This window comes from Castor canadensis, chromosome 9 (assembly GCF_047511655.1).
Source record: "Castor canadensis chromosome 9, mCasCan1.hap1v2, whole genome shotgun sequence".
NCBI classification, from domain to species: domain Eukaryota; kingdom Metazoa; phylum Chordata; class Mammalia; order Rodentia; family Castoridae; genus Castor; species Castor canadensis.
Window position 1 is genome coordinate 77,357,062 of NC_133394.1, and position 17,445 is coordinate 77,374,506.

The 17,445-nt window shown below is 37.5% G+C and overlaps 1 non-coding gene across 1 annotated transcript; it reads right to left on the reverse strand.

Moving 5' to 3' along the window:
- Positions 1 to 16,395: 16,395 nt before the first annotated feature.
- On the reverse strand, positions 16,396 to 16,523 carry LOC141411280 (small nucleolar RNA SNORA40). Its single transcript, XR_012436072.1, has one exon. It is a non-coding gene; the product is annotated as a small nucleolar RNA SNORA40 (small nucleolar RNA).
- Between the last annotated feature and the right edge of the window lie 922 nt (positions 16,524 to 17,445).

Genomic DNA, 17,445 nt, shown 5'->3' on the forward strand with positions numbered 1-17,445 from the left:
TGACCTTAGTGTTGCTAAAAATGTTAGCTGTTGGGCATGTTTCAACTACTTTTTTACATCAAGTGTACCTTCTATAAAATGATGATAATACTTACCACAGATACGGGAAAAATGATGGCAGAATTTTTTGGTAGAGTTCTTAGCTCTGTGGTAAGGCAGGGAAGAGGAACACAGCTTCTTTGTCCACCTTCAATAATTATTATACTGCAGAGACTAATCCTTAGTCTCAGCTTAACAAGGGGGAGCTGCATGAATGTGCATGATTTGAAAGGTTTCACGTTTAAGCAGATAGAGGGAGATCAGGGATAAGCAGCATAGAGTAAAATAAAATCTCACTCCAGGAGTACTTGCTTTTTGAAGATGGTGTAGCAATAGGTCGAAACCATGGGGACTGAGAGATGCATGGGGTAAGCTGTGTATAGATTGTGCCAGAGATGAAAAGATGGAGGTGAAGAGTGATGCTGCTGAGTTGTGAGAAAGTTACAAATAAACTAAAAAATGGATCGAATGATAAGTGAGTAAGTACAGCTCTGGAAGGAGAGTGGCCTAATTCAAAGAGATTCTCCTACCAGTCTAGTAGAACACCTTGTTCAGATGTTGAAAACGAGAGTCTACAATTATAGTTTAGCTGTGTTTGTATTCTTGTGATTTTCTGAGGCCCATAATAAGGGTCATAGGATAGCTAAATTGTTGTAGTTTACATCAGAAGGTAGTTAACATCAGCCTGGTGGTCAGTAGAGATCTTCTAATACTGATAAAATAGTGCTAGCATTTTTTTTTACTTTATTTGCATCGTTTTCCCTGTTTAGCTGTGCTTTCTTAGGAAAAGTGAAAGACTTAAATTCATAGTTCTTACTCTCTATGTCCCTAGAGGCTTCGTGTTTTCCCATCTAACTATCCCTTGATTGAGCAGAATTTTCTACCTTTGAAATATCAATAGTAAAAAAAGTGAATTTGTAAATGTTCACACTTCCTTCAACTGAAAGAATTGATAATAAGGAATGTATTCATGTGTGTCTGCTCGTAAGTAGATGAAAATCGCTTGTCCTTTTCCTTATATAAAGTCAATGACAGAACTTTAAAAGTCTTTTTTTTTCTGAACATGGGCAAAATAGCAGTGATGTATTTCAAGATGTGAGCCGTGGGTGGATAGGATCAGCATTGTGTGCTAAGTTAAGAATACAAACTCACAGGCTTATACCAGACCTACTGTATTAGAACCTCTAGGTAGAGCTCAGGACTATATTTTAACTAGCATTTCAGGTGATATTTATGCAAACTGGAGCTGAGTACAGATGCTCCTTGACTTACAATGAGGTTTAATTGAACTTGTTTTTAGTTGAAAATTTCACTAGTTGAGAATTCACTTAAAACAACTAGCCCACTGAACATCAAAGATCAGCAGTGCTTTGCTCTGTAAGGTGTCAGTTGTTTACACCTGGGATCACATGACTGACTGCTGCTGCTACATTGCTAACTCACAGAAAAGATCAAAATTCAAAAGTGGTTTCTACTGACTGTATATTGCTTTGGTATCATGCAAAGAAGAAAAATAGTTAAGCTTTTCCTGTCTTTTTCTTTTCTTTTGGTGCTGAGATTGAAATCTGGCTCCTTTGAATGGAAGCACATACTCTACCACTGCAATAAACCCTAGCTCCACAGAGTCACCAAGTTGAACGTCATGAATTGAGGATCATCTGTACTAGTTAATAACTCTTCCATTCACATTCTCTTGACTAGAACCTAGTCATATGACTCCTGCTGGATGGAAGGTGGAGAGAATGGTCAGTTCTAGCAATACCTACCCGATATACCCAGTATTCCACCCAGTCTTTGGCAAATAGCCAGCTATCTATAGCCATTCTTTCAGAAGAAAAGTTCTATCATAAGAAAGTAAGCTTTGAAAGTCATTCTAAATTTTATGTTTGAGTAGCAGTCAACCCAATTTATTTAAATATAAAATATAGTGACAATTTTGTTTTATAGGTTGGGCAAAGGATTTTTCACCAAAATCCTTGATAAGAAAAAAAGTTTTGATGATGAAGATGTGCTCTGAAAGCAGAAGCATAATGTTATTTCTGCAATTATGAATTGGTATGGGAAAGGTTGCACCTCATTTAAGAAAAGCTTAAATGTTTAGGTTGAGATTTGACCATTTTATGCTTTCTAAGTGAATATTTTATATTATTAAATTCAATGATAAATGAATATACATTATTTTATGCTTTGCAAAGATAGTTTCTAGGGAATAAAGACTAGTTTTAAGAGAATTATGTAAATAAATAAAAACAGTAAATATGTGCTTTTTAAAATTTTGTATTTTTCAGCTTAGACTAAATATTAACCAATCAAGATAAATAATTCACAATTTAGGACTATTCCTAGTAGTCTTGCTAGATAAGCCATATGATTTATATGTTTTAAGTTTTTCCTTATTACTTAGGATACAGTAATAAGTAATAATTATTTATTGCTGTCAAGAGTTATTATTTCTTACTGTAACCTCAGTGCCTGGAACTATACTTAGCAGAGTAGCATTTCATCCATATTTGTTTTTAAATAAAGGAAGCAACATATTTGAAATGTTACGGGCCAGGAGTTAGTTATGACTCAAAGAGTACTTCCCTAATCATTCCCTAGACAGTCCTGCAAAGAATTTTCTTACCTTGTGTCTCTGCCAAAACATGTGATCTATGGTAGCCACCAGTTTCAACTTAAGAGGGCTTGTTTCTGAAAAGTGACTGAAGTTAAGGAAGTAAACACTAGTGTATGTGGATTTTAAAAGACTTGTGCAGTAATTGAATTAAAAAATATGTAAGTCTAACTTGTAAAAAATAAAACAAAAGCAAATGTGGAAGATTTGTATTTTAATTTGTGAAAAGGTGAGATAAATAAAATATGTTTGAGTGGAAAAAATATAGTTCTTTATTTAAATTAATAAAAGTAAAATACCTTAGAATGTCAACGCATTGTTTGGTCACTTATCCTTGACTTCACACTTCCTGGTCACCTTGGCTTGTTTCCTGGAAGTTGGTTCTCTCTCCCTCTCTGACAACAGCAGCAGGCTATTTCCTTTTCTGGAACACAGAAACAGCTTTTCTTTATCAAACAGGACCAAATCAGGTAGCACATAAATCGGCCTCATATATGGTGTTTTGATATTGTTGACATCTGAAGAGAGAACAAATGTCCAATAGCAGTGGGTGGGGGGAGGTGCTACTGTGTGTGTGTGTGTCTTTTAAGTGAATGAGTGAAATTGCTTCACTTTCAGAAATAGATCAAAGCCATTTAAACAAAAAAATTTTTTTATTATTTTTTAAAATTTTTTTGTGGCATTGGGGTTTGAACTCAGGGCCTCACACTTGTTAGGTCAGGTGCTCTTAACACATGAGCCACTCCACAATTTTGGCTTACATACTTACAGAATTCACATTTAAAGACCTTTTGTCTAAACCAAAGGTCTATAACTTTTTTTGCTGGCACAGGGGGTTTAATCTCAGGGTCTTATGCTTGCTAGGCAGGCACTTTACCACGTGAGCCACTCCACCAGCCCCCATTTAAATAAAACTGGATGTGGAGTTTAAGTGCAAATTTATTTCACTTACTTACAGATCACATCTGTTTTTGATCACATCTGTTGAAAGCATCATGTGGTTTTTCTTTTTCTTTCTTCTTCTTAATTTTAATACCAAATATCCTTAAAGTTCCATTTCCATATTTTTGGAGCACATATCTTTGGTCCTCTCTTCTCTCTTTGCTCATCTTTCAAGTACCATTTTTTTTCACTCTAGTCCTCCTCCAAGTACTACTAAGTTTCATAAAGTGTGCCATGTTAGGAAATTCAAACGAAGTTTATTAGCATTTTTGGGATACTATCCATAGAACCTGTAGATTTTCTTTTTTTTTGTTGTTGAGGTGCTGGGACTTGAAGTCAGGGCCTTGTGCTTGCTAGGCAAGGCACTCTACCACTTGAACCACTTTGCCAGCCCTTATTTTTGTGATGGGTTTATTTTTAAGCCAGGACTGGATTTGAACCATGATCTTCCTGATCTCTGCTTCCTGAGTAGCTAGGATTATAGGCTTAAATCACTGGTGCCAAGCTAGGATACATATAAATGCTCAATATTTGTTTGGCTATCTCCAGAGAATTTGTGCTTAATATAACCTTAGGATTAACTAAATTGGAAGTGCTTTCCAAATGCTAATATTCATCTATTCCATGCTAACCCAGATATATAATAGAAAAACTGTTTTGGTAAAAAAAAAAAACTAGCTTTAAAAGTGATAAAAAATAGACAATAAGCAATACAATGCTTATAGACAGATTCAGTCTATAATTACATTAATTTGACAAATGGAGAGCATATCACTTTTTAAAGATCTTTATTAGGAATAATTTCAACGTTTGAACATCTTAGTATTTGAACAGATATCTGGGACTGACTTAATTTCCTTAATATGTTACTTTATTTGTAAGGTGTGTGACTACACAAAACTAGATTCAATGTATAGATCCGTATCTATTAAATAAGATACTTGAAAGCATACTTGATTATGTATTCATAGCTTGGTACTTCATAGAAAAATTCACTTTTTCTTTCCCACCAAGATAAATTTTACACCAATGTTGCCAACATAGTATGGCAAAACAGCTTGCTATGAATCTTTGAATCATGTCAAAGAAAGAAAGTACAGATAACCCATCCTTCAATTCTCAAAATATCTTCTGATTGACTGAATGACAGGTTTCTGGGAATATATTAAACAGAAAGGCAGGCTATAAAGTTTTGATGCTGGTGACTCATGACAGGATGGTAATGACATTTATATGGAGAAATAGCTGTCCCCTTATTGGGAAGGATCATAAATCTGTAAACAGAATCCTCTCTAAATAACCAAATTAAGTTTTTTATAATGATTAAGAATATCTTTTTTAAAAATAAAATTTAAAAGAATACCTTTCTGAAAGTATGTGATTCAAATAGAGCCTAAGAATTAATTATAAAAAATAGGTAGAAGGGGCCTCGTGTGGAAGCTACTTTAAAGGCAGACATAGGAGGTCTGCAGTTTGAGGCCAGCCTAGGCAAAAAGTTAGCAAGGTCCTACCTCAAAGAACAAGCCAGGCATGGAGGTACATGTCTATAATCCCAGCTACAACAGAGGCAAGGTAAGGAGATCCAGGCCCAAGGCCAGCCCTGGGCAAAAAACCCTATCTGAAAAATAACTAAAGCAAAAATGGCTGGGAGTATGACTCAAGTGGTAGAGTTCCTGCCTAGCAAGCTCAAAAAACCCTGAGTCCAAACACCAATACTGCCAAAAAAAATTCAAAAGTTGAAAATACAATCTAAACTGCAAAATCACTGTATGCAAAAATATTTCACATAGTGGCTGCTAAGGTCATATTTTCTTCCCACTTTGCTAGAAATCAACGCCCATCGGGAAAGAAAATTTGAGAATTATCAGGCCAATATTTCTTATTCTTCCTAGTAGATGTTCACATCTAAATGTTGCCAAACTGAATTCATATGTTTTTCATTATAAGACACCTTGTAAACCTAAATAATTTATTCATGTTATTTGAATTTCAAAACCAAACCAAAAATATTTAAAACAATTGTATTTAAACCATAGATAATTCAACTATGGGCTGTAACTGTGAACAATGATTATATTTTCTAAGTGTATTAATTTCTTTAAAATAAAAGATATGATTTTACATGTTTAATTTTCCTTTATCATAGGAAAACACTGTTTGGCATTTATTCTCTGAGTTTAGGGGTGTGATCTCTGTGCATATCTGTGATCAGGGCCAGGCTTGATGCAGGACCACAGTCAGCCTGCATGGAGGTGACACCTGGGCTCGGCAGAAACAGGCAAAGGGCTTTAGGGTTGTGGTGACATGTTAAATTCCTTAAGCATTTTCCTTTTGCATTGGGAAATGTTTCCTTTAGAGATTTTTAAATGTAGGACAATAAGATGTTCAAATTCATTCCTTTTGCTCAACAGACATCGGCCATCATCTTTCTTAGAAAAATTAAATTTATTCCCTAAAGAAATGCCATTCCTTCATTTAGTCTTTCCCTATACACTGTAAAGACATCTGGAAAAGCAGTTACAGAGGTTCATTACATTTACACCTGTCTATCATCTATGTATCTAGGTATCTAGGTATCTATGTATCTACCTATCTACCTATCATCTATCTATCCATCTATCATCTATCTATCTATATCTATCTATCTATCTATCTATCTATCTATCTATCTATCTATCTATCTATCTATCTATCTCTCTATCTAATTTATCTATCTACCTACCTACCTATTTCCTTACATACCTATCATCTATCTATCTTGGTTTATTAACTTCCCCTATCTTTATATTCATAGATTTGTGTCTCATGTCTCAAGGTTAGACCCTATTTATCTTTGTACATTCAGCTCCATACCCTAGGCCCAGCACATCAAGTCATTTATTTAACAACTACATCTTTAGTGACTTCAGAGCTAGGCTAGTGAGTTGGCTAAGAGGTGGTTCAGGCAATGAACCAGTTCTGGGTTGACGTTGATACTTACTTTGCTGCTCTTTGCTTGTTTTTCTTAATTTGTAACAAATAGAATTTAACCTGCAAGATTAAATTGAGGATTAAATTGTCTATATATGTGAAGTGCACAAAATAACTTAAGTTTATTAATCTGTTCTTAGTGTTACTACTGTTCCAGCCCCTGGCAATATGGCAAGAGTCCCTAGTGGAGTGGGATAGATTGGTAAATAGCAGATAATTGATGTGTGTGTGTGTGTGTGTGTGTGTGTGTGTGTGTGTGTGTGTGTGTGTGTATGTGTAGTTGTAATTAAAATTACAAATACTGAGAAACAGGGCATTGTTGCAAAGAATTTCTTGGAAACTGGGGCCAAATTTAGAAAGTGAAGCCACTGTGAAGGGCTGAAATCAGAGCTGATATTTGAGTTAGAGAAAGAAGTTAGCTAAGGAAAATCTCATTGGAAACGAGCTTTGTATTTATAAAAAATAGTTCAGCATGTGTGTAGCTCACAGTGACACTAGAAATGGAGACAGCTATGCATTGCATCTTTATTTGATTGAATTTATTTGAATAAATTATTGGACAACTGTCACATTTTAGCATACTCAAAGTGTAAACAGAGCAATTGGTGCATGTATCCAAAAATTTGGTTTATATTTTACATAATCAAATTCTGTGAAATGTTAAAATTTTTAAGTAGTGTTTTCCAATTTGTCAAAGTAGACAGTGATAATTCATTTAGAAGAATAGTAATTTTTGGATAATTTTAAAGGTATTATTGGCTGATGGTTAATATTTTTCAAAAGGCACTCTCAACTCATATCAACAATGTTAGCTCTCAAAACAAACTGAGTGTAAGTGTTCCTCTAATGTGTGTCATGAGACACAAGAAGTTAAGTCATCTGTTAGGGTCTCAAAGAGACTAAGTCTCTGGGAATGTCAATTGTTCTTAATTATTGTGTAAATCTGTCCATTTGGAAAGTTTAGAACAAAAGTTACTTTTGTGACTTTATAAATAAAACGGTTATTTAATTTGTGTACTCATGTGCACAGACACACCTGTGTTGTAACAACTCTGTAGACAATGTCATTGGCTTATATTTAGGATCGTATGCTGATACACATCAAGGGGCACCAAGGATGCTTTGTGAGCCTTCTGAATGCCCAGTGTACGTGAAAGGATCAGAGCCCAACTCTTTTTGGCAAGACCAATGAACTTGTCCTCTGGGCTGTCAAATGGCAGGTTTGCCACTGACAAATGGGGCATTTGTTCTCTCTTTCCCTGATGTGTCAAGTTCAAAACTGATGAACCAAGAATGGGGCTCATCAATTTCAAAAGAAAAAGGTTCTCTGCTATTTTCTGGTCTCAAAGAGGAAATATTTCTTGTGGCCCCTCTGACATGGTTACATGCCCGTGCAGGTCAGCAAATAGATGGGGTCGATAAATGAAAATGGCTTCACCAAAAACCACCCCGCACAGCCTGAGAGGATGGGCAGATCTCATACTCTTTGGTTAATGCTCATTCTGAAGCTTTTTCTACCCGAAGAAATAAACATATGTCTAGAACAACAGATGCTGATTCTCCTCTGGAAAGCATAGAGCAGTGGTAGCTGCATGAGATTAGGAAGGGGCAAAAGGAGACATAATGAAGACAAAGACCCCAGAGGTTTAACTTTCAGGGAGGTTGGAGAATACAGGGCCACAGGAGAATACTGACACAGCAGCTTGGAAGGTATAAGCTGGAGTTCGTTGTTTGAGAGAAGGAGATGTGTGTGGTCCTTCTATGTTTTGTTTTGTTTTGTTTCTTTCCAGAATTTCAGTGACCTTTTCTCCCAGTCTAAGAATTAACTTAGTGGAATACACTATTTGTAAACTTGGGGCCATAATGGCAAAATAACAAAACAGCAGCCACAACCAGGCAAGAACATCTGCGAGTCTTCACATGGCAGCTAAAATAGATGCCATTTGAAAAGACTTCTGAGCCAAAGGAAGTCCTCCAAGGGGATAATTGCTGCAGTTACTGATGTTGTCAGTCTAGGGCCTCCTATAAGTACCTGTTGTTTGTCAAGTATCAACAAGTTTTTGGTTCTGTGCTTTCTATCCATTTTCTATAGTGTGCTCACAACAAATATGTAAGCAAACTGTCAGCTTCTCACTTTGTAGCCAGTGGGAGGGAGGCTTAGAAAAACAGCCAATGGGGAGGGGGCTTAGAGAAACTAAATAGCTGTACAGGTTCACACCATCAGGTGGTCAGAAATAACTCATGTGAGGATGTGTGCAGACTTCACAGTCACTCATCTTCACTGCCATGCAAGATGTTCACATCCCAGATGTGAAGGCAGACGGTAGAGGAACACATGGAAGGGAACAAAGCACGCACAGGCTCACACCCCATCTTCTGGCACACTCTTCCTTCTTTTGGCAGTGTTTCTATCCTAGATGTGAGTAAGCAGTTACTAGGATGCCAACATCCACAAACTTCCCAGATACACCTCTAGTAATTAAATGAATTTGTTTCTTTAAATTGTGGGAAACATCAAGACTTTGAGGATGATTCTTTGTATCATCTCTCACTGTAACAAACTATGGTCATGTATTGAACAATGAGAAGTCACTGTAAAGAGAATAACAACCTGCTTAAAGTTATTAAAAGCCCAGTTCACAGTTTTGAAAGATGATCTCCTAAGAGAATTGTAAGAGTATTGAACATGGTTTCCACAATAGCCACCATTTGCTATTTAATTTGGATATTCTTGAAATTCTCTTATGTGAGGAAATACTTCCAGCAATTGTGAAGATAAAAAAAGCTCCTCTCTAAGTTATTCATGGTGTGGGTTTTCCAGAATTAATGAGGAAGTGTGAACTTAGTTTGTTTTTCTCCTGCAGTGGAGGGACAATGCTGTAATACAATGAATGGGCATCCAGCCAGTGGGCCATTTCCTAATAAAAATGGTTAGCATTGTGCCATAAGCATATGAAAAATAGCTTATAAAACACCAGTGTGAAACTTGTTGAATGAAAGGTAAAAGATGATATGATTTTTTTTGATAACATCCCAACATAAAAACACTTATATTCTGTTTTGGCCACCAGTATAGCACCTAAAATAGTCTTAATAATCATAGTTCCCATTGGTCCACTTTTTCTTGAGCATGAAAGTAAGGTAGCTTGCCACATAAAGGAAAGCAATTAAAACATAAACCTTAGGTATAATGTGTTGTCAGCCTTCAATTGCTCTTATTTATGGACCTTTGGCAAAAAATTATTTTCAGCCACTTGAAGTTTTACTGAAATAAGAGTCAATGAAAGAGAAAAAGAAGAAATTCTGGGGGAAGTGAAAAAGAAAAGCACACAAAATTGAACATAGGGGCAAATACTCGTGATTCTATTCCATGTAAAATTTTTATGAATATGCATAGTGTTATTCAAGAATTATAACTTTCCTATTTATAAAAGAGATAGTGTGATCAGAAAAAGTACCTCGTTTCCTACATCCAGTAAGAGAAGAGTTGAAGCAAGATGCAAACTAGAGTAAAAGTAACAGTAAAGTTTATTTGGAAAGAAATTTAGTAAAGCAGGATAAAAGGGGGGACAAATGGGGGAAAAGGGCAAGGCATTTCTTGTCCCCCATGAAGGAAATGGGAGGAAAATCTCAAAATGCTGCCCCCTAAATTGCTGCGGGGGATGCACATGATCAAAGATAATGGATCTAGGGACTAAGATGGCTGCCAAAACAGGGAGGTGTCAGACAGGCACACCCAAATCACAGGGACAAAAAGTGTTCCAAAGGACTTCCATTTGCTAGATATGATATTCTCCACCCATTCCAAGGAGCCTAGGAGTCTGTTGACATCTCAGAGAGAAAGGCTTATACAGATAGCTCTGGAATGTAGGTTGCCCTGTTCTTGTAATTAACATCTAATAGGAGACGGGAAGGGTGCTAGCTGTTCTGGCTTTTTAGGTTTATGTCTGAGTCTGACTCTTTAGATTTTCATTAAAATAATATAATTTTTCTCTCACCTCTTTATCTATCCTGCCTCATCCATCACTCATGGCTAATTGTTACCTAACAATGTTGAATCCTTCTATTAAAGTGATTTTCAAAAAGATTGCATGTTTTAGAAATGACAATGTAATTGTTACTGCATGTATCATTTTACAAATTGTCTTAAATCTTTTACAGTAATTTTCTGTTGAAAAGCTAAAATAGCTAAGAGAGTGTAAAAAACAAAAATCCACCAGTTGATGGACGAAACCTCTTTATCATATCTAAGATATACAACACAGGTAGATCACACATTTTTAGTTGAGAACCATTCAGGAGGTTGGGGAAGGCTTTTAAGAAGTAAGTGAACAAAGTAGTTGAGTTGAGTGAATAGGAATTTTCTAGGCAAGAAAAGGAGATGGACATTCATTCCAGTTTGAAGCCTGACAAGAGGACTTCATCTCTGATTCCTTTCAGTTAGCGAGATACTGTCTTCATGATAGACTAGGTTTTTTTAAAAAAAATCTTTTACTATTTATTTATTTATTCACATGTGCATACATTGTTTGGGTCATTTCTCCACCCTACCCCTGTCCCCCATCTTTCCTCCCCTCCCCCCTCAGTTTCAGGCAGGTCCCATTCTGCCCTTATCACTGATTTTGTTGAAGAGAAGACATAAGCATAATAAGGAAGACAAAGCATTTTTGCTAGTTGAGTTAAGGATAGCTATACAGAGAGATTCCTAACATTGCTTCCATGTACAAATGTGTTACAACCCAAGATGATTCATCTCTAACTGATCTTTACACTGGTTCCTGATCCCCTTCTCATATTGACCTCTGTCGCTTTCAGGTTTCTGCATTAGTTCCTTTGGAGTGGGGACATCAAACGCTTTCATGTTTTGGGTTTTCTACCTGTCCCCAACCCCCCCTGTATGTGCTCTCTCCTTGTCATGTGATCCAAGTCCAGCCACATTGCTGTATTTGCCCTAGATTTAAAGTCCGCATATGAGGGAGAACATACGATTTTTGGTCTTCTGAGCCTGGCTAACCTCGCTCAGAATGATGTTTTCCAGTTCCATCCATTTACTTGCGAATGATAAGATTTCATTCTTCTTCATGGCTGAGTTTCCCCTAACATCTTCTCTGATTTAAATCTGAATGAAATCTGACATGCTTGACCCACTCTGATTAGATCAGTTTGGTCACTTGCTTACTACTGATCAAATACTGAGTACAAGATTGATTAGTTGTGCTACTGTAACAGGCACTCAAACTGCTTTTTGCTGAAAAGTGCTGACTCCTTACTTGGGCCCATGAATTAACTAAACACAAGAGAAAAGGTTGGCATCTGTCTCCATTTTGTACCTATTAACCTTTGCTCTGAGGCATTCTCTCCTACAGCCACTTTGGAATCAAGGAAGAACAGGAATGATTGATAACAACTTCATGATAAGGGACAGAAACTACCTCCAACAGTAAAGCCTCCTCAGGAAGGACCCCCTGCTTGAGTCTAGATAACCAGTCCAGACCCTCTCCCAGAATAAGGACTGAGATAATGATCAACCAGACCACACCTGTGACTGGAACTGTTTAACATACATACCTTTTGTCCCCTGCCCCCAGTTATTTTGTCCATATCCTGAAGATGACTGAAGATGACTGAGTGCTTATTCTGCCTCTTCCCATGGCATGTCCTGAGTTGTCTAATAAATCTCCTTTCTTTGCCTTCACTTCTTCTGGCATATAGGGACGACTGGTTGGATCTGGCATGTGGAATCCCAGGAGTTTGGGCCTTGGGTCCAAAACTCCAGTTTGACCACTCCACCTCTGAAGCTTAGGATAGACTCTGCTTAAATAACAGGGAGCATGGATCCTGGCAACTTAGGAACAAACAAAACCTATAGCTTCCTGCTACTATAAGGAAATATCTGTCATAATTAACTTGTAAGAGCAAAGGCTTATTTTAGCTATGAAAACAGAAGTTTCAGTTAGTCAGAGTGACTCCTTTGCTTTGTGTCTCTGAGGACAGTGGTATATTATGACAGGAGTATGTGGCAGGGAGAAAACTGCTTACATCATGAGCCTAGAAGCAAAGAGAGTGACTGGACAGACTGGGGTCTCACAACACACTTCCAGTGACCTAAGAACTTTGCACTAGGCCTACCTCTTGGAGGTTCAAAGCAGCCACCACCTTGAGGACCAAGCCTTTAATACTTGGGCTTTTGGGGGACACTCAGCTGAATAATAGCACTTATCATCCAAACAGAGCCTTATCCTTAATTCTTATTCTCAGTTACTATACCAAGCCCCTCTGTATGCAGTTCCTTATGATCAAGCAAACTCACAAGAATTAAATACCCTATGATGTCCTGTCATATATGCAAAACACACTGATAGAGAACAGGAAGCTTCCACTGGAGGGAGAAGGGAAATAAAAACACCAGCCAAGAGGCCCTCCAGTATGTCATATCTGATCCAAGGGGAACAGAAGGGATCTTTGCCCCATTTGCAGACAGTCAAAGGGCTACTACTTTTGCTAGAAGGTCTTAATTTTGCATTGCTCCTCCTTTTCTGGATGGATTTCTTTTTTTTTTTTTTCTTTTTTGTCCTCAGTGGCCACATGGGAGACGTGACTAAGGTCTGCTTCACCAAGTCCTGTTGTAATAAGATTAAGAATTTGGGATATACCTTAGTGGTTGTGACTATGACCTCTGTTTTCTGTAGCTGATAGCACAAGTTTCTTAAAGTTACAGTGAATTTTCAACTTGTGCATTCCGAACAATTCCACTGGCTAGTACCAAAAGCCAGAAATCGCCTCAAACAAGTCTATATATTAGAATTAGCCCCCATATTTTTCTAAATATCGCCCTCCCTGCTCACCCAAATTGCCTGCATTTTGGCCTCTGCCTTGGGACATTTGAGAGACACAACCACTTTGACTCTTGCTCCCAGGTAGATGTTTGTGGTAGCATGTAGTAAGTAATTATCCCCCTTTCTAAGTAGCACCACACAGCCAAGTGTGGTGGTGCATGCCTGTATTCCCAACACTCCTGAGTCTGAGTCAAGAGGATTGTTTGAATTTGAGGCCAGCCTGGGCTACATAGTGAGCCCCCCCACTAAAAAACAAAAAAGCTTTTTTTGGAGAAGCTTGAGCCTTAGTGGCTGCTAACACAGTTTAATATCATTGCCTGCGGTTGGTTCTATATCTCCTCCCTTCCTTTGCCTGCAATAGCTTTCATTTGGGCAACAGAATTCCACTTTCTAAATTTTTTAACTTTCAGCTGCCTTGAATAGAAATGAATTTCTTAGTAAAGCCACTTATTCCCCTTGTCTGAACTCAGATGGACGAATTTCAATATGAACTTGTGTTTTCCTTATAAGACTTAACAGGGTGAGAAGAGCTGTAAAGAACACTCCAAAATACTTCTTTCTTTATATCAAGACCACTTGTCCAGTTTCTTCAGTAAGGCTATGCTGTAAAAATCAGGCTAACCCATCTGTGACAAAATTATAAGTGTCAGCACCTTCCCAGCCCAGAGGCTAGATCCTTCATCTCTCCTTGAATCTGCTGACTATAACTCAGGGTTTGCCATATGCAAGCTCCATGCTTAGTACCAGTTTTCATATATTCTGACAGCAGCAAGAAATGCACAATTCAAAGTACTTATTGCAAAGGGAGCTTATTAACATCTATAACCAAAAATCCCAGGCTTGGCTTGAGCCTGGGGATGTCAGCAGGATCAAGGTTTCCTTTGTTCATCTTTATGGTCCATCTTTTGTGTGAGCTTCTTCTTCAGACAGCTGGCTTGTGCTGTGTGTGTCTTTCTGAGCTGGAGCCATGGATCAAGTGTGAAAGTTTGACCAAGTTTTAAAAAGTGAAGTGAAGCTAGAGGTTAAGCTTTGAAAGTCTCATTGTGGCCCATAAACATATGCAATTATTATTTGTCAATATAAAAGTACATCAAAATTAGGATGCTAAATACTGCCTTATTAGGAGAGGGAGTTAAGCTAATAGGAGCAGACATGAAGAGGTGACTTTGCCTGCATGCGTCATGTATAAGGTCACCTGAAACAAGGTGAGCCAGCTGATCAAGCAGCATAAGGCACTTGTGCAGCACATTGGAAACATACCGGCTTCTTCAGCAGAGCACCATATTGTCAAGTTTGGAGGAGGTTGAGGGACAGCTCTGGATCCTATTTGTCCTCATGGGTTCTGATTGATCTCGTGTCTTCACAGGCCTGTATTTGTTCTCCTTTCTTTTATGCCCCAACTTAAATGCCAAGTTCAGGCCTACCACCAGTTACAGAAGGTTTCCTTTGTTCATCTTTAAGGTTCACATTTTCTGTGTGAGCTTCTTCTTCAGACAGCCTGCTGGCTTCTTGTGCTGTATGTGTCTCTCTGAGCTGGAGCCATGGATTTGCAAGGATTTCTTCACTAGCCCTTGCAAATCTCATCATAGTAATAAATCCCTTACTCTGCATTGCTTATACTTATTTTCATTTCCACGATCAAACCCTAATATGGTAAGTTTTCTTCTTTTGTGTTTACAGAGGAAGAGTAACTTCAATTGACATTCTCTTGAGGTCAAGTCCAGTAGAAAAAGTTTTATGTTTCATTTGGATCTTATGATCCCTTCTAATTGGACCAGTTTGGACCATCGATTCATTTTCTATCTATCTCTGAGCCAGATTGGAAAAATAAGTTTTACTTGTTGTCTAGGCCTGGTTCATATGTCCACACTTAAACTTATCACTGTGGCCTAGGAATGTCAATAAACTGTTTGGCTGATCTGCACTCACAAGCTTCTGTTCTAACAGTGGTTGCACGAGTGAGGGTTGATTCCCAAGAGTTCAAGATGTTCTTGAGAGAGAGAGAGAGAGAGAGAGAACATGAAGTGTTCACTGTCAGATGACACAGTGACTCTGGAGGCTGGGAAAATTTGAATGTATTTTATAGCAGAAGAGTCATTGAATTCTGAAAGAAAGGAACCTGGGGACTTTTAACTCATCATTCCCAGGAATAATATTTCCTTCAACTTTGTTATCTCCGTCCCAGCATTGAGTATACACAAAATCATTAGATTGTTGAATAGGATGATCTATGTTTTTGAAAGATGGTGAGATACCATGTGGAGGATAGCTAGGTGGGAAGTGATTGAGCAAGAATTGTGAACTGCCTAGAAGGAAGACACAGAGGAAAAGAGGAGGACCTCCAGCTGCAACTCTGCGGTGTGCCAAAGTTTATGGGAAGAGGAAGAAGAGACAATAAAGGATACTGAGAAACACCAGTAAAAATGTACAAAACTGGGATAAGTCTTTGTGACTTTATTGCTGGATGGAGGTCTCTGGAAACTCTGGTCAGAAGATTTTCCATGTGGAAAGAATCCAGGAAAGACATGTAAATGTAGTGAGGGGGATAATAAAGTTTATTACAGGTAAGGGGAAAGTACCTGCCAGGTGGGATGGAAGACAGCAAGGAAAAAGTTGAGAGAATGATTTTTTTGCTTTTGTTTTTAAATTGCAATGACAAGCAGAGGGAAGAATGTGGGCATCTCTTTGGGACAGGCTAGGGATAAACTGAGGGCAGGACAGAGTTCCTTCAATGCTTTTCACAAAAGGGCTTTTTTTGAAAAAGTCTCTGCAACTGGTAAGACAGTGGCCACTAGGAAAAGTCACCAGACGCCTGAGTCCCATAACCCTTTTTCCTGTTTTCTACCCTGTCTCAACTTCAGCGGACTACTACATGAACTGGCTCTTGTTGAGAAAAATTGGTGCTTCAGCAATTTTTAATACACTCATGGTAGTGTATGGCTCTTAACAAATAAGTGGAAAAAGATTCAATGTTTTTCTTTCTTCTTTTTCCATTATATTTCTTCTTATATGCATCAAAACTCATATGAAACAATGAGTTCTGAGATGCAAAAAGAGATTTATTTTTTTGTACCTGTCTATAAATTTTGTCCACAAGTTGAGCAAAAGCATATGCAAGTCTGGTAGATTTCTTTTAAAGGAAGGAAATAAATCAATATTAATAACCAAACATACCAGGACATTATTTTATTTGACAAAAAAACAACTATAAAGGTAGAAACTGAGTAAAAAGTAATTAATTGTTAAGAAAAAAGGTTACAGAATATTTTCATAATTTACTTAAGTTTATGACAAGGTGCCCATCTAGTCCAATTTTCAGCCCATTTTGGGTTGAAAATTTTTGTTATTTATCAATAACCCTTTCCATGTCGCCTAATAAAGAACACACATGTCATAAATAAATTTGTTACTCTTCTACAGTGACTTCTAATGTTACTTTTTTTTGAGTCAGTTTCTGAGTGTGCATAGAGCTACCACTTAAGCAAAACCGCAGAATAATGCAAGGTTTGTGGTTTATATGACAGGTTCTCAGGAAGAGAGCATGGGCTTGTGAAATATCTTTATATCTTTCTTGTGGATATAATGAGCTATTTTCCCATGGCTTGACTCTATAATTACAGACATTGAAAAACAAATCATGTCATGATTGGTGAAAGAATTTGAACCATACACTTGGCACTTGTCAAGTATCAGTTATAAAATTCAAAGCACTATGTGGATTTTGGTAGAATTGTTTTGTTCGTGTAAGGCTAGCTACTGTTGTTACACCATATACGCTTTAAATCTCTTCAGGGAGATAATGCCTGCCTCAGTGATGATAGTGTTTTTCTATCCTTTGTTCTTTCCATAATTTGTTTCACGGTACTACTATAAGTTACTAACTCTTAGTCTTTAAATTTCTATGAGTAAATTTCTTTGGGTTAAAGAATAACAGTTTATAAAAAGCTCTATGACGGTGAAGCACAACTGGAAAGAAAAGTGCTAGGAGGCTCAGTGTTCTGGGGTAGGCCAGTGAGAAATTGCAGTGTCACAGGACTTGACAGG